This window comes from Callithrix jacchus, chromosome 9 (assembly GCF_049354715.1).
Source record: "Callithrix jacchus isolate 240 chromosome 9, calJac240_pri, whole genome shotgun sequence".
NCBI classification, from domain to species: domain Eukaryota; kingdom Metazoa; phylum Chordata; class Mammalia; order Primates; family Cebidae; genus Callithrix; species Callithrix jacchus.
The window spans coordinates 73,814,552-73,828,483 of NC_133510.1; the positions used below are offsets into that span (position 1 = coordinate 73,814,552).

Sequence of the window (13,932 nt, forward strand, 5' to 3'; positions counted from 1 at the left end):
AGGCTATTAATTGCTGCCTCAACTTCAGCCCCTGTTATTGGTCTATTCAAGGTTTCAACTTCCTCCTGGTTTAGGCTTGGGAGGGTGCAAGTGTCCAGTAATTTATCCATTTCTTCCAGGTTTACTGGTTTACATGCATAGAGTAGTTTCTAGTAATCTCTGATAGTGGTTTGTATTTCTGTGGAATCAGTGGTGATATCCCCTTTATCATTTTTTATTGCATCTTTTTGAGTCTTCTCTCTTCTTTCCGATTGATCTGGCTAGCAGTCTGTCTGTTAGGTTGATCTCTTCAAAAAAAAACTAGCTCCTGGGTTTGTTGATTTTTTTTGAAGGTTTTTTTGTATCTCTCTCTCCTTCAGTTCTGTCCTGACCTTAGTTATTTCTTGCCTTCTGCTAGCTTTTGAGTTTTTTTTATCTTGCTCTTCTAGCTCTTTCAATTTTGATGATAGAGTGTCAATTTTAGATTTTTCCTTGCTGTCATGTGGCCATTTATTGCTATAAATTTCCCTCTAAACACTGCTTTAAATGTGTCCCAGAGATTCTGGTACGTTGTGTCTTCATTCTCATTTCTTTTGAAGAACATTTTTATTTCTGCCTTTATTTCACTGTTATCCAGTCGACATTCAGGGGTCAATTGTTCAGTTTCAATGAAGCTGTGCAGTTCTGAGTTAGTTTCTTAATTCTGAGTTCTAATTTGATTGCACTGTGGTCTAAAAGACTGTTTGTTATGACTCCCCATCTTTTGCATTTGCTGAGGAATGGTTTACTTCCAATTATGTGGTCAATTTTAGAGTAGGTGCCATGCAGTGCTGGGAAGAATGTATATTCTGTGGATTTGGGGTGGAGAGTTATGTAGACGTCTATTAGGTCCACTTAGTCCAGATCTGAGTTCAACTCCTGGATATCCTTGTTAATTTTCTGTCTCATTGATTTGTCTAATATTAATAGTGAATTGTTAAGAGTCTCTCACTTGTATTGTGTAGGAGTCAAAGCCTCTTGGTAGGTCATTAAGAACTTGCTTTATCTGGACCCCTTCCTGACACCTTACACTAAAATTAACTCCAGATGGATTAAAGACTTAAACATAAGACCTGGCACCATAAAAACCCTAGAAGAAAATCTAGGCAAAACCATTGAGGACATAGGAGTAGGCAAGGACTTCATAACCAAAACACCAAAAGCATTGGCAACAAAAGTCAAAATAGACAAATGGGACCTAATCAAATTTCACAGCTTCTGCATGGCAAAAGAAACAGGCACTAGAGTGAATCGGCAACCAACAGAATGGGAAAAAATTTTTGCAGTTTACCCATCTGACAAAGGGCTGATATCCAGAATTTACAAAGAACTCAAACAGATTTACAAGAAAAAAAAAAAAAAAAAAGAAACAAGCCCATTCAAAAATGGGCAAAGGATATGAACAGACACTTTACAAAACAAGTCATACATGAGGCCAACAAACATAAAGAAAAAAAGGTTCATCATCACTGGTCATTAGAGAGATGCAAATCAAAACCACATTGAGATACCATCTCACGCCAGTTAGAATGGCGATCATTAAAAAATCTGGAGACAACAGATGCTGGAGAGGATGTGGAGATATAGGAACACTTCTACACTGTTGGTGGGAGTGTAAATTAGTTCAACCATTGTGGAAGACAGTGTGGCAATTCCTCAAGGACTTAGAAATAGAAATTCCATTTGGCCCAGCAATCCCATTACTGGGTATATATCCAAAGGACTATAAATTGTTCTACTATAAGGACACATGCACATGAATGTTCATTGCAGCACTGTTTACAATAGCAAAGACCTGGAACCAACCCAAATGCCCATCGATGATAGACTGGACTGGGAAAATGTGGCACATATACACCATGGAATATTATGCAGCAATCAAAAATGATGAGTTCGTGTCCTTTGTAGGGACATGCATGAATCTGGAGAACATCATTCTCAGCAAACTGACACAAGAACAGAAAATGAAACACCACATATTCTCACTCATAGGTGGGTGATGAAAAATGAGAACACATGGACATAGGGAAGGGAGTACTACACACTGGGGTCTATTGGGGGGAATAGGGGAGGGACAGTGGGGGGGGTAGTTGAGGAGGGATAGCATGGGGAGAAATGCCAAATGTGGGTGAAGGGGAGGAAGGCAGCAAAACACACTGCCATGTGTGTACCTATGCAACTATCTTGCATGTTCTGCACATGTACCCCAAAACCTAAAATGCAATAAAAAATAATAAAAAAAAATAACAAATATAATTGCCTACTGTAGCTAAGAAAAATTAAATAATTTATTCAGGTGGTATTAGGCAAACACTCCCTGAATATGAATTAAAGTTAAGTGGAAGAAAAGAGGACAATAAGTTGTCCTTTAAGGTGGATCATATTATACACAAGATTATTATTAAATGTCATTGGTGATTTTCTTTGGGGCGGAAAAAAAAAGAACTTGCTTTATGTACCTCGTGCCCCTGTATTGGGTGCATATATATTTAGGATCATTAGCTCTTCTTGATCCATTCAACCTTTTACCATTATGTAATGTGCTTCTTTATCTCTTTTGATTTTGTTGGGTTAAAGTCCATTTTACCAGAGACTAGGATTGCAACTCCTAGTTTTGTTTTGTTTTTTTTTTTTTGCTCTCCATTTGCTTGATAAATCTTCCTCCATCCCTTTATTTTTAGCCTATGTGTGTCCTTGCACATCAGATAAGTTTCCTGAATGCAGCACAACAATGAGTCTTGACTTTTTATCCAATTTGCCAGTATGTGTCTTTTGATTGGGGCATTTAGCTTATTTACATTTCGGGTTAATATTGTTATGTGTGAATTTGATCCTGCCATTTTGATGCTAGCTGGAAGTTTTGCCTGTTAGTTGATGCATTTTTTTCATTGTGTCAATGGTCTTCACCATTTGGTATGTTTTTGGAGTGGCTGATACTGATTATTCCTTTCCATGTTTACTGCTTTTTTCAGGAGCTCTTGTAAGGTAGGCCTGCTGGTAACAAAATCTCTCAGCAATTGCTTGTCCATAAAGGATTTTCTTTCTCCTTCACTTATGAAGTTTAGTTTGGCTGAATATGAAATTCTAGGTTGAAAGTTCTTTTCTTTAAGGATGTTGAATATTGACCCCCACTCTCTTCTGGGTTGCAGGGTTTCTGTGGAGAGATCCACTGTGAGTCTGATGGGCTTTCCTTTGTGGGTAACCTGACCTTTCTCTCTGGCTGTCCTTAGCATTATTTCCTTCATTTCAACCCTGGTGAATCTGATGATTATGTTCCTTGGGGTTGCTTTTCTTGAGGAATATCTTTGTGGTGTTCTCTTTATTTCCTGAACTTGAATGATAGCCTGGCTTGCTATGTTGGGGAAGTTCTCCTGGATATTATCCTGAAGAATGTTTTCCAGCTTGCAATCATTGTCTCTGTCACATTCAGGTACACATATCAAACGTAGATTAGGTTTTTTCACATAATCCCATATTTGTTGGAGGCTTTGTTAATTTCTTTTTCCTCTTTCTCTCTAATTTGGCCTTCTTATTTTATTTCATTGAGTTGATCTTCAATCTCTGATGTCCTTTCTTCTGCTTTGTCGATTCAGCTATTGAAACTTGTGCATGCTTCACGAAGTTCTTGTGCTGTGTTTTTCAGCTCCATCAAGCCGTTTATATTCTTCTCTAAGCTGTTTATTCTAGTTAGCATCTCATCTAACCTTTTTTCTAGGTTCTTAGTTTCTTTGCATTGGGTTAGCATATGTTCTTTTAGCTCTGAGAAGTTTGTTATTACCCACCTTTTGAAGCTTTTTTCTGTCAATTCATCAGATTCATTCTCCATCCATCTTTGATCCCTAGCTGGTGTGGAGTTGTGATCCTTTGGAGGAGGAGAGGCATTCTGGTTTTTGGTGTTTTCATCATTTTTGCACTGGTTTCTTCCCATCTTAGTGGCTTTATCTACCTGTGGTCTTTGTAGTTGGTGACTTTCTGATGCGTTCTCTGAGTGGACATCCTTTTTGTTGATGATGAAGTTATTTCTGTTTCTTAGTTTTCCTTCTAAGAGTCAGTCTCTTCTGCAGCAGGACTGCTGGAATTCCACTCCAGACCCTGCTTGCCTGGGGTTTACCCACAGGGGCTGCAGAACAGTAAGGGATGCTCCCAGTTTCTTCTGTTATCTTTGTCCCAGAAGGGTAGCTGCCAGATGTTGGCCTGAGCTCTCCTTTATAAGGTGTCTCTTTGGGTATACGGGGGTCAGGGAGCTGCTTGAGGAAACAGTCTGTCCCTTATGGGAGCTCAAGTGCTGTGCTGGGTGTTCTGTTGTTCCATGCAGAGCTGCTGCAGCAGAACTCATAGCTGCCTCTTTTCCCAGGTGCTCTGTTCTAGGAAGGTCAGCTTTATTTATAAGTTCCTGTCATGCTGCTGCCTTTTTTCACAGATGCTCTGCCATGCACAGAGTAGTCTAGTCACAGTCTGCCAGTAGAGGCATTGCGGAGCTGCCACAGGCTCTGCCCAGCTGCTGTGAACTGCCTCAGTAGTGGTGGTAGCCCTTCCATCCACTGACCTAGACCAGCCTGGGTCCAGCTGTGCTTGCTGTGAAACTCTCAATCCAGAGTGTTTCAGATTGCTTGTTTTGTGGGGGTGACACCCACTGAGCCAGACTGCCTGGCTCTCTGTCTCTGCCCCCTCCCTTTCAGTTGAATGGGCAGCTCTGTCTCCCAGGTGTTCCAGGCACCAGTTGAAATGGCCACCCAGATTTGTGTGAGTTTCTGTGCACCAACCCAGCACCAGCTGCAACTGCCATGCTGAAAACCCATGGAGCTTTTCTGCCTGGGAATCTCCTGGTCTGTAGGCAGTGAAAATTTGTTTGGGAATGCAGTGAGCACTCACACTCTGCATTGTTCTTGCTGGGAACTGCACTCCAGAGCTGTTCCTATTCTGCTATCTTGGATCCTACCCATGCTTTACTATTTTATAAACCTGCTGTAGCATATAAACAACCTGTGTAAAAATTCAATTAAACTTAAATCTCTTTTTATGGGTTTCTGAATGGGTAAACAGCTTTTTTCTCTACCTTGTTATAATCAGGCAGTTTTAACACTTACAAACACCTACCATATAATCCCCACATAAATATGAATGAATATTTCCTGCTCTCTTCTGAACTAGGCTCCCACATTCCTATTGCTTGGGAGCAATTACAAGAAAAAGCTAGGGCTCTTAAATACTTTATAGGGCAAAAATGAGAAAAAAATTTTAAAACTATGGAAAATAAAACTAGCCTAGGGCAGCTAACCCTAACCGTTTTCTATATAAGGATGACATTAATCGTAGATCCACTTAGATTAGTAAAGCATCTTCTTTTCAAAATGTAAACACTCTTGTGAAGGTTATGTGACTATTTGATAAATGCATATTAGTATAACTTGTTTAGCCCAATTGCTTTCCTTTTAATGATGGTCAAAGTGAATTGCACTTAGCATTGGGAGTTTTGACTGGATTAAGAGAGCCAGGTAACCATGATATATGGGGTCACTGGGGCCATGGGAATCAAATATTAATAGCACATTGCAGTGAAGCACTTCTTAAGGAACAGAAATACTAAGGATTGGGACTAGATGGCAAGAGAGAGGTGTACAAAGCAAGTTGAGGCCAAAATTAAATTTCATGTGTTTCTAAATTTTGTTTTGTTAATACAATCATAGCAAAATGAACTTTTTTTGTTTTCTCCTTCACAAACTCCAAAGACTTTCTCTCTCTGAACTCAGAAATGTGGTTAGTATTCCATTAAAATATTGTCTTGTCTATTTTTGGTTGGGAAGTTTTTAAATGTTAATAATCTTGAACTTTTATTTCTCAACAACATGCCTATTCTCTAACTACTTTAAGTATGAAAAGCTCCCTTTCCACAGTACTTTCCATTCACAGTGTAATAAAATCATATACATGAAGGCTGGAAAGAGTTGTCTGCATGTACATACATTTAGAAACTTCAAGCCCCCATGACAACTGTAAGAATTATAATCATAAACATCTAATTATAAAGTTGGGCTCTACCACTGGTTTTTTATCACTGCCCAAGGTCACCAGAATAGTGTGATGTTTCCAGTCTAAACCCTGAGGTCATAAAAAGTTTCAAACTTTTGAGAAAGATTAAAATCAGTTGCATTGCTTTGAAAGTTAGTTTAACAGAAGCCAATTGTACATGGGGTAAGTTTCCTTCCCACTACCTCACCCCACTCCCATCCCTGAAATATACTGAACCAATCATTTTACTCAAAGAGGTAGTAGTGATATTGAAAATTGCCTTAACACCAGGGGAAAACTAGGTACAAACTTTGTTCCTCTAAAAATCAGAAGCTCATTTTGAACCATGTTAGATAAACCCACTACACCATACAGAATGTCTTGCCTATGGCTTATTGCTATTGCCTACTGAGTTTAGCTGAATTGAAGAAACTGAGAAAACCCATTCTTGCTGCATTTGATTTAAACAGAAAGAAAACTATGAGCATTCATTCAAAGATCCCAGAGCTCAGAAAACAACTATCTGCTATGTAGAGTATATAGATACAGATATGATATATTTAAAGTGTGAAATATAACATATACAGTCATGCTTCACTTAACTATGAAGAAACATCTGAAGAAATGCATTGTTAGGTGATTTCATCATTGTGCAAACATTATAGAGTGTATTTGTGCAAACCTAGATAGTATAGCTGACCATACACCTAGGTTATATAGTATAGCCTATTGCTCCTAGGATACAAACTTGTACAGCATGCCACTGTTCTGTAGGAATACTATAGGCAATTATAACACAATGATAAGTATTTGTGCATCTAAGTATATCTAAACATAGAAAACATACAATAAAATACCGTATTATACTCTGACAGAACTACCATTGTATATGTAGTCCATCATTGATCACTGTTGTTGTTATGTGGCCCATGACAGCAATATATGTTTTAAGTATGATATCAGAGTAGCAAATACGGCTAAAAATTCTCTATCTTAGAGACTATTTCTGGTTTACCAAGCAGCCTTCAAACTGTATGTGCAAGTCACATAATTAATTTAGCCAGCTGGCCATTTGAGCTGTCTCTTCTAGTTTTGACAGGCGAGACCAAATAATTTTTCTGAGAAACATTTCCACTGGCATGCTCTGTGTCATTTTTTTTAGAGAGAGTCTCACTCTGTCACCCAGGCTGGAGCTCAGTGACATGATCTCGGCTCACTGAAAAGTCTGCTTTGAGGTTCCAATGATTCTCCTGCCTCAGCCCCTCAAGTAGCCAGGACTTCAGGTGTGTGCCACAATGCTCAGTTAATATTTTTGTATTTTTAGTAGAGACAGGGTTTTGCCATGTTGGCCAGGCTGGTCTCAAACTCTTGACCTCAAATGATCCACACATCTGGGCCTCCCAAAGTGTTGAGATTATGGGCATGAGCTACCATACCCAGCCATGCTTGTTTGTATGAAAACAGACTGAATATTATGTTACAATATCATTTGATATGGAAGTTTGTAGGACACATAATTAAATCATATAAGTATGCTACAGAAATACATGATTACATACCACACAGACACAGACACACATACACATACACACACACATATACATACACACACACACACACGCAAGGAGAGAGAGAGAGATGGAGGGGGAGCATACTTTAATGTGGCTGAGGTTTAGAACTACCACCGGTTTCAGAAACACACATTATGCTTAAGGGTTGAGTATGCTGGGAACATGATATTCCCAAGAGAAATGTATTTAGCTTCCAAATGATCCATTAAGTAATTTATAAAGTATAAGAAGTATTTCCAACTACTGTTTAGCAAAGATTTTAGTACTGTACTTGTAGGTGAGCTCAAAAGACACTAGTGTATAACTATAATAAAAGTGTATGTTCCAGGACCTTTTGCCAAGGTCATTTATATTTTATTTTGTTAAGCATACTTTTAAGGATTACCCAGGATTTTTGCTTTATGCACTTATTTCCCTCTCTTCAGGAGAGATGCTAATACCTCATGTATCCACATATTCCTTTTCACCTAATCCTAAGAATGTATCAGAGCTAACCATAAACTCATCTACTATTTTTGGGAGTCACTAGGTATGAAAGATAGAAAGGATGATTCAAACTGCCAACATTTAAAATCATCTCCAGATCATTTATGTGAATTCTTTGGAGGTAATTAGTAATAGCTTTTTATTTTAAAAAATCTTTGTCTTTATTATCAACTACATCTTAAACATTACTTCAGGGTTGTTAGAATTTTGTAATTGACCCAACATTTTTTCATCCGTCTGGGGAATCCCAATGAACAAACTACTTTTTGTTATTAAAAGTAACTGGAAATTCCCTCCTCCAAAAAATCACAAATCGCCATTTAGCTAAGGCTAAAAGAATTTCAATATTATTTACTTAAAATAAAAATGGCAAAGGCTTAGTGAGTCTTACACAATAACAGATTGCCAAAAGTGTTATTATATGCAAACTGGCTTTTAGACATAGGAAGATGGCTTTTAGACATCTTTCTGTCTAGTTGCTTTTTCTTCTCTATTCCCTGTTTCAGAACAATACTTCTACTTTAGTTACCCAAATCAAAAACTTGGGAGTCTGCCATCTCTCTTTGTCTTGCCCACATTTCTTCTTCAGGTATCATGGTTTCTATCTGCTAAATATTTCTGGAATGTATTCACTAACACAGTGTCTATTCAGGTCTTCATTGACTCTTACCTGGGCTACTCCTCCAATTTGCTCTGTCTCCAGGCTTTCTACCTTTCAGGAATCCTCCACATATTAGCCAGAATAGTCTTTCTAAAATAAGTCCCATCACTTTTCTTTTCTGCTAAACAACTATTAAAGGATTGTCACATAATCCTTATAAAAGCCAAATGTCTTAATATGACATAAGGCTCTGTAACCCTACCTCCTTCCGCATACTCCAGTCTCATCTCTTGGCTAAATTTACTCATTTCACCTCTTCTTCCAACTGTATTTCCTTGATTTCTCTAAATTGGGTTAGATGGCCTGTAAAACAAAACAAAACAAAAATGCTAATAGTGGAGTGACACCAACCAGCTGGCACAATAGAAAGCCCTGGATCTCTTTCCACAAACAAAATGATTGAATTACAATACAAGTACAAATTATCTTTATGAGAAATCCAGAACTGATTGAAAGACTCCTGTACCCTGAGAAAATTGAAACCAGACTCCCTGAAGCCAGTAGAGAGATTGGGGACATTTTCTTAACAGAGTCCCTGCCTTGCCATGGTACAAAATTCTGTGATCAGAAAGAGACTCCTAGATAGCAGTTTCATCTAAGGGAGGGAGTAGTTGGTTCACATATCCAGAACTTCAACTTTTCTGGGGATTTCTGCAGATGAATAGCTTCTATCTTGCCAGCCTTGAAGCTCTGAAGCTCTGACTACTCCAGCACAGTCTAGCCACCCAGGGGAAATAGAAATGGCAGTTTGGGCTAGTAAACACTATAGACCCTCCTCCCTGCTTCACAGGGCAAGTAGACAAAAGTATCCCAGTTCTCAGCTTCTATCTCGGGAGAGTTGATCCATGATTCAAACATTCTAACTTCTCCAAGGCTACTCAAAGAACTGTCATCTAACTTGCAAGTCTTGAAGCTCTGATGAGTCTGGTCAGTCTACCTAATCAGGGGAGAACAGAGATGGTAGTTTAGACTGTAAATGCCATAGCTTCTTGTCACTAGCTCAGTACTGTACTAGTGGACAAAATTGTTCCCTGTATACTTACATTTGAGGAGATAAAAAGTTTGTGTAAGTCCCCAGAATCTCTGGCCAAGATGACTGGTGGGCATCTTCTCCCATATGAGGCCAGATCATGAAGACTCAGAGAGGTGCTTATTTTGCCTAATGCACATACAACAACACAGAGAATTAAAAAAAAGAAGAAGAAAAATCAAGCAAAGATGTTCCAAACAAAGCAACAAGATAAATTTCCAGAAACCAGCTTTATTAGCTCATGGAGAATTCAAAATATCTGTCATAAAAATGTTCACTGAGGTCAAAAAAACAATGCATGATAAAAGTAACAATTTTAACAAAGAGATAGAAAATATAAAAAATACCAAACAAATTATGGAGCTAAAAAGGATAATAATTGGACTGAAAAAAAATGCAAGTGGAGGGTTTCAACAGCAGACTACAACAAACAGATGAAAGGATCAGTAAATCTGAAGACAGATTAAAAACGAGGGAAAAAAAGAGTAAAGAAAATGTAAGGAACTTATGGAACACCATCAAGCAGTTTAATATATACATTATGGGGTCCAAGAAGTAGAGACAGAGCAAGAAAAAACCGGAGAACTCATTCAAAGAAATAATGGCTGACAAATGCCAAAATCTGGGGAAGAAAATGGATTTCTATATCCAAGAGGCCAAAGAGACACCAAATAAGACAAACATTAATAAATCCATATTAAGACATATTGGTCAGGCACAGTGGCTCATGCCTATAATCCCAGCACTTTGGGAGGCCAAGATGGGTGGATCATGAGATCAGAAATTCCAGACTAGCCTGGCCAAGATGCTGAAACCCTGTGTCTACTAAATATACAAAAAATTAGCTGGACGTGGTGGCATGCACCTGTAATCCCAGCTACTCGGGAGGCTAAGGCAGAAGAATCGCTTGAACCCAGGATGCAGAGGTTGCAGTGAGCCCAGATTATGCCACTGTACTCCAGCTTGGGCGACAGAGCAAGACTCTCTCAAAAAAAAAAAAAAAGACATGTTATCATCAAATTATCAAATACCAAAAACCAAGATAGAGAGAATTTTGAAAGTAGCGCAAAAAAAAGTAACTTGTCATGGACAAGGGAAACCCCAGAAGAATATCAGATTTGTATCAGAAACCTTGAAAGCCATAAGAAAGTGAGATTATATAATCCAAGTGTTAAAAGAAGAAAAAAGAAAACACTACAACTGTTAACCAAGAATACTATACTAAGCAAAACTATTTTTCAATAATAAAGGAGAGATAAACCCTTTCTCAGACAACCAAAAGCTAAAGGAGGATCATTATCAGTAAATCTGCCTTACAAGAAGTACTATAAGACATTCTTATATTTGAATAAAAAGGATGCTAAACAACAACACAAAAACATATGAAAATATAAAACTCACTGGTAAAAGTAAATGTACAGACAAATACAGAACACTATGATACTGTAATTATGGTGGGTAAGTTGTTTTTAATTCCAAATAGAGTTAAAAGATAAAAATAATAATAAAAGGAAATATTCGACTGTATTATTCACACAGGACACTATGACACCAGATGTAGGTTTCCCACACCAAGTAATTCTGACACTAACTGCCTGGAGTTAGCACAAAACCCACAGGCTAAGGGCTCAGTCCCACAAGACTACCTATTCCCATCCCATTTCAGATGCAGATCATAAGAATGGTTCTCCAGGTAACTGAATACTTCTATCTAACTTGACTACAAACCTGAGGTTCCCATGACCCCCCTCCTCAGACTTGATGATTTGCTAAAACAGCTCACAAAACTCAGGAAAACAGTTTTTTTTTCCTAGTAGATTACTAGTTTATTACAAAAGATATATTAAAGAATACAAATGAACAGTCAGATGAAGAAATACATAGGGTGAAGTCTAGGAGGATCTCAAACACAGGAGTTTCTGTTCCCATGGAGTTTTGGGGTGTGCCGTACTCCTTGCACATAATGTGTTCTTGTTCACCAATCAGGAAGCTCTCTGAATTCTATACTTTTGGGTTATTATGGAAGCTTCTATTTGTAGTTATGATTGATTGAATCATTGGCTATTGGTGATTAAGTCAATCTCTAGTTCCTCTTCCATTTTCAGAGGTTGGAGTGGAGATGAAAGTTCCTAGTCTCTACTCACATTGGTTTCTATGATAACTAACACTCATGTTTCAGTTATCTAAGGGCTAGCTAAAACCCACTCAATTAACATAAACTCAGTTGTGGTTGAAAGGGCCTGCTATGAATAACAAAAACACTTCTTTTACCTTTATTACTCTGGAGCTATATAAGAAGCCAAGGAGAAAAAAACAAATATTTTAACAAAAGATGCTTAGGAAATTGCAGAGGTTTTAAAAGCCATGAGCCAGGAACTGTAGACAAAGCTCAAAGCCTATATCTAATATTAAATCATAAAAGCTATAAATAAAAAATACGTTAAAGATATACAATATTAATAGAGGTAAACTGTGACAACAATAACATAAATTGGAAAAGGTGAAGTTAAAGTATGGAGTTTTTGTATGTAATTGAACTTAATTTGTTACTGGCTGAAAATAGACTGTTACAATTATAAGATAATTGATGTAAGCCTCATGGTAACCAAAGAAAACAATACGTATGAATGTTTCTTTCAATAAAGAAAGGAATCAAAGCATATCACTACCAAAAAAAACCAACAAAAAACAAACGAAAATGGTAAGAGGGAGAAAAAAGGCAAAAGAGCTACAAAACTAACAAAAGACCTAGCAAATGGCTATAGCAAATTATTTTCAATCAATAGTTATTTTAAATGTAAATGAATTAATATCCTCAGTTCAATGTGGTTGAATGAATAAAAAGAAATCTTACTCTATGCTGTTCATAAATTCACTTTAGCTCTTAAGAACACACATAAGCTGAAAATGAAGGAATGGAAAAATATATTCCATAAAAATTGTGACCAAAAGACAGCAGAAGTGGCTATACTTGTCAGACAAAATAGACTTTAATTTAAAAATGCTTACAAGACAATGAAGGCCATTATATAATAATAAAAGGATCAATTCACCAAGACACTAACAAATATATATGCACTCAACATCAGAGCACTTAAACATATAAAGCAAACACTGACAAAGCTGAAAAGAGAAACCAAAGCCATACAATCATAGTAGGAGACTTCAACAGTCCAGTTTTGTTAATAGTTTAATAATCCAGACAGAAGATCGAAAGACTTGAATAACACTATAGACCAAATGGAACAACTATACACAGAATATTCCACTCGACAAGCATTCTTTCTAAGTGCCCATGGATCTTTCTCTAGGATAGATCACATGTTAAGTCCCAAAACAATTCTTAACACATTTTAGAATATGGAAATTATACCGAGTATCTTTTCTGACCACAATGGAATGATATGAGACATCAATAGCAAAAGGAAGACTAGAAAAACTACAAATATTTGGAAATTAGAAAAACTACAAATATTTGGAAATTAAATAACATACTCTTGAAAAACCATTTGGTCAAAGAGAAAAAACAGAATATCTTGAGATAAACAAAAATGAAAACACAACATACCAAACCCTACACAGCAAAAATATTAATAAAAGGGAAGTTTATAAAAATAATAAACATATTAAAAAAGGAAAGATCTCAAATAAACAACTTAATTTTAAAAATCAATGAACTAGAAAAAGAAGCATAAACTAAACCCAAAGTTAGCAGAAGAAAGGAAATAATTAAGATTAAACCAGAAACAAGCAAAATCGAGAATAAAAAATAAAACTAATCATTGGGTTTTTTGAACAAATAAATAAAATTGGCAAACTCCTAGCTAGACTAGGATAAATAGAAAGAAGACTCAAATAAATAAAATTAGATGAAAGAAGTTACCTTACAACCAATGCCATAGAAATAAAAAAGGATTATAAGAGACTACTACAAACAATTATACACCAACCAATTGAAAAACCTGGAAGAAATAGATAAATTCTTAGAAAGAGACATCCTACAAACATTACATCATGAGGGAACAGAAAGTCTGGACAGATCTATAATTAGCAAAAAGACTGAATTAATAATCAAAAATCTCCCATAAAAGAGAACCCATGACCAGACAGCTTCACTGATGAATTCTACCAAACATTCAAAGAAGAATTAGTGGCAG

The 13,932-nt window shown here is 36.9% G+C and overlaps 1 long non-coding RNA gene across 2 annotated transcripts in view; it reads right to left on the minus strand.

Annotated features, from left to right (window-relative positions):
* Positions 1 to 13,932, minus strand: part of LOC118144265 (uncharacterized) — a 437,346-nt gene that overhangs the window by 116,646 nt on the left and 306,768 nt on the right. Inside the window, exons 16-17 of one of the 2 annotated variants that reach the window (XR_013521933.1) lie at positions 9,789 to 9,904; positions 8,948 to 9,048 (exon numbers count right to left, since the gene is read on the minus strand). The exons of the other annotated variant lie outside the window; for it this stretch is intronic. This is a non-coding gene — a long non-coding RNA (uncharacterized LOC118144265). The remainder of the gene's footprint in view (positions 1 to 8,947; positions 9,049 to 9,788; positions 9,905 to 13,932) is intronic. 2 annotated transcript variants of the gene reach the window in all.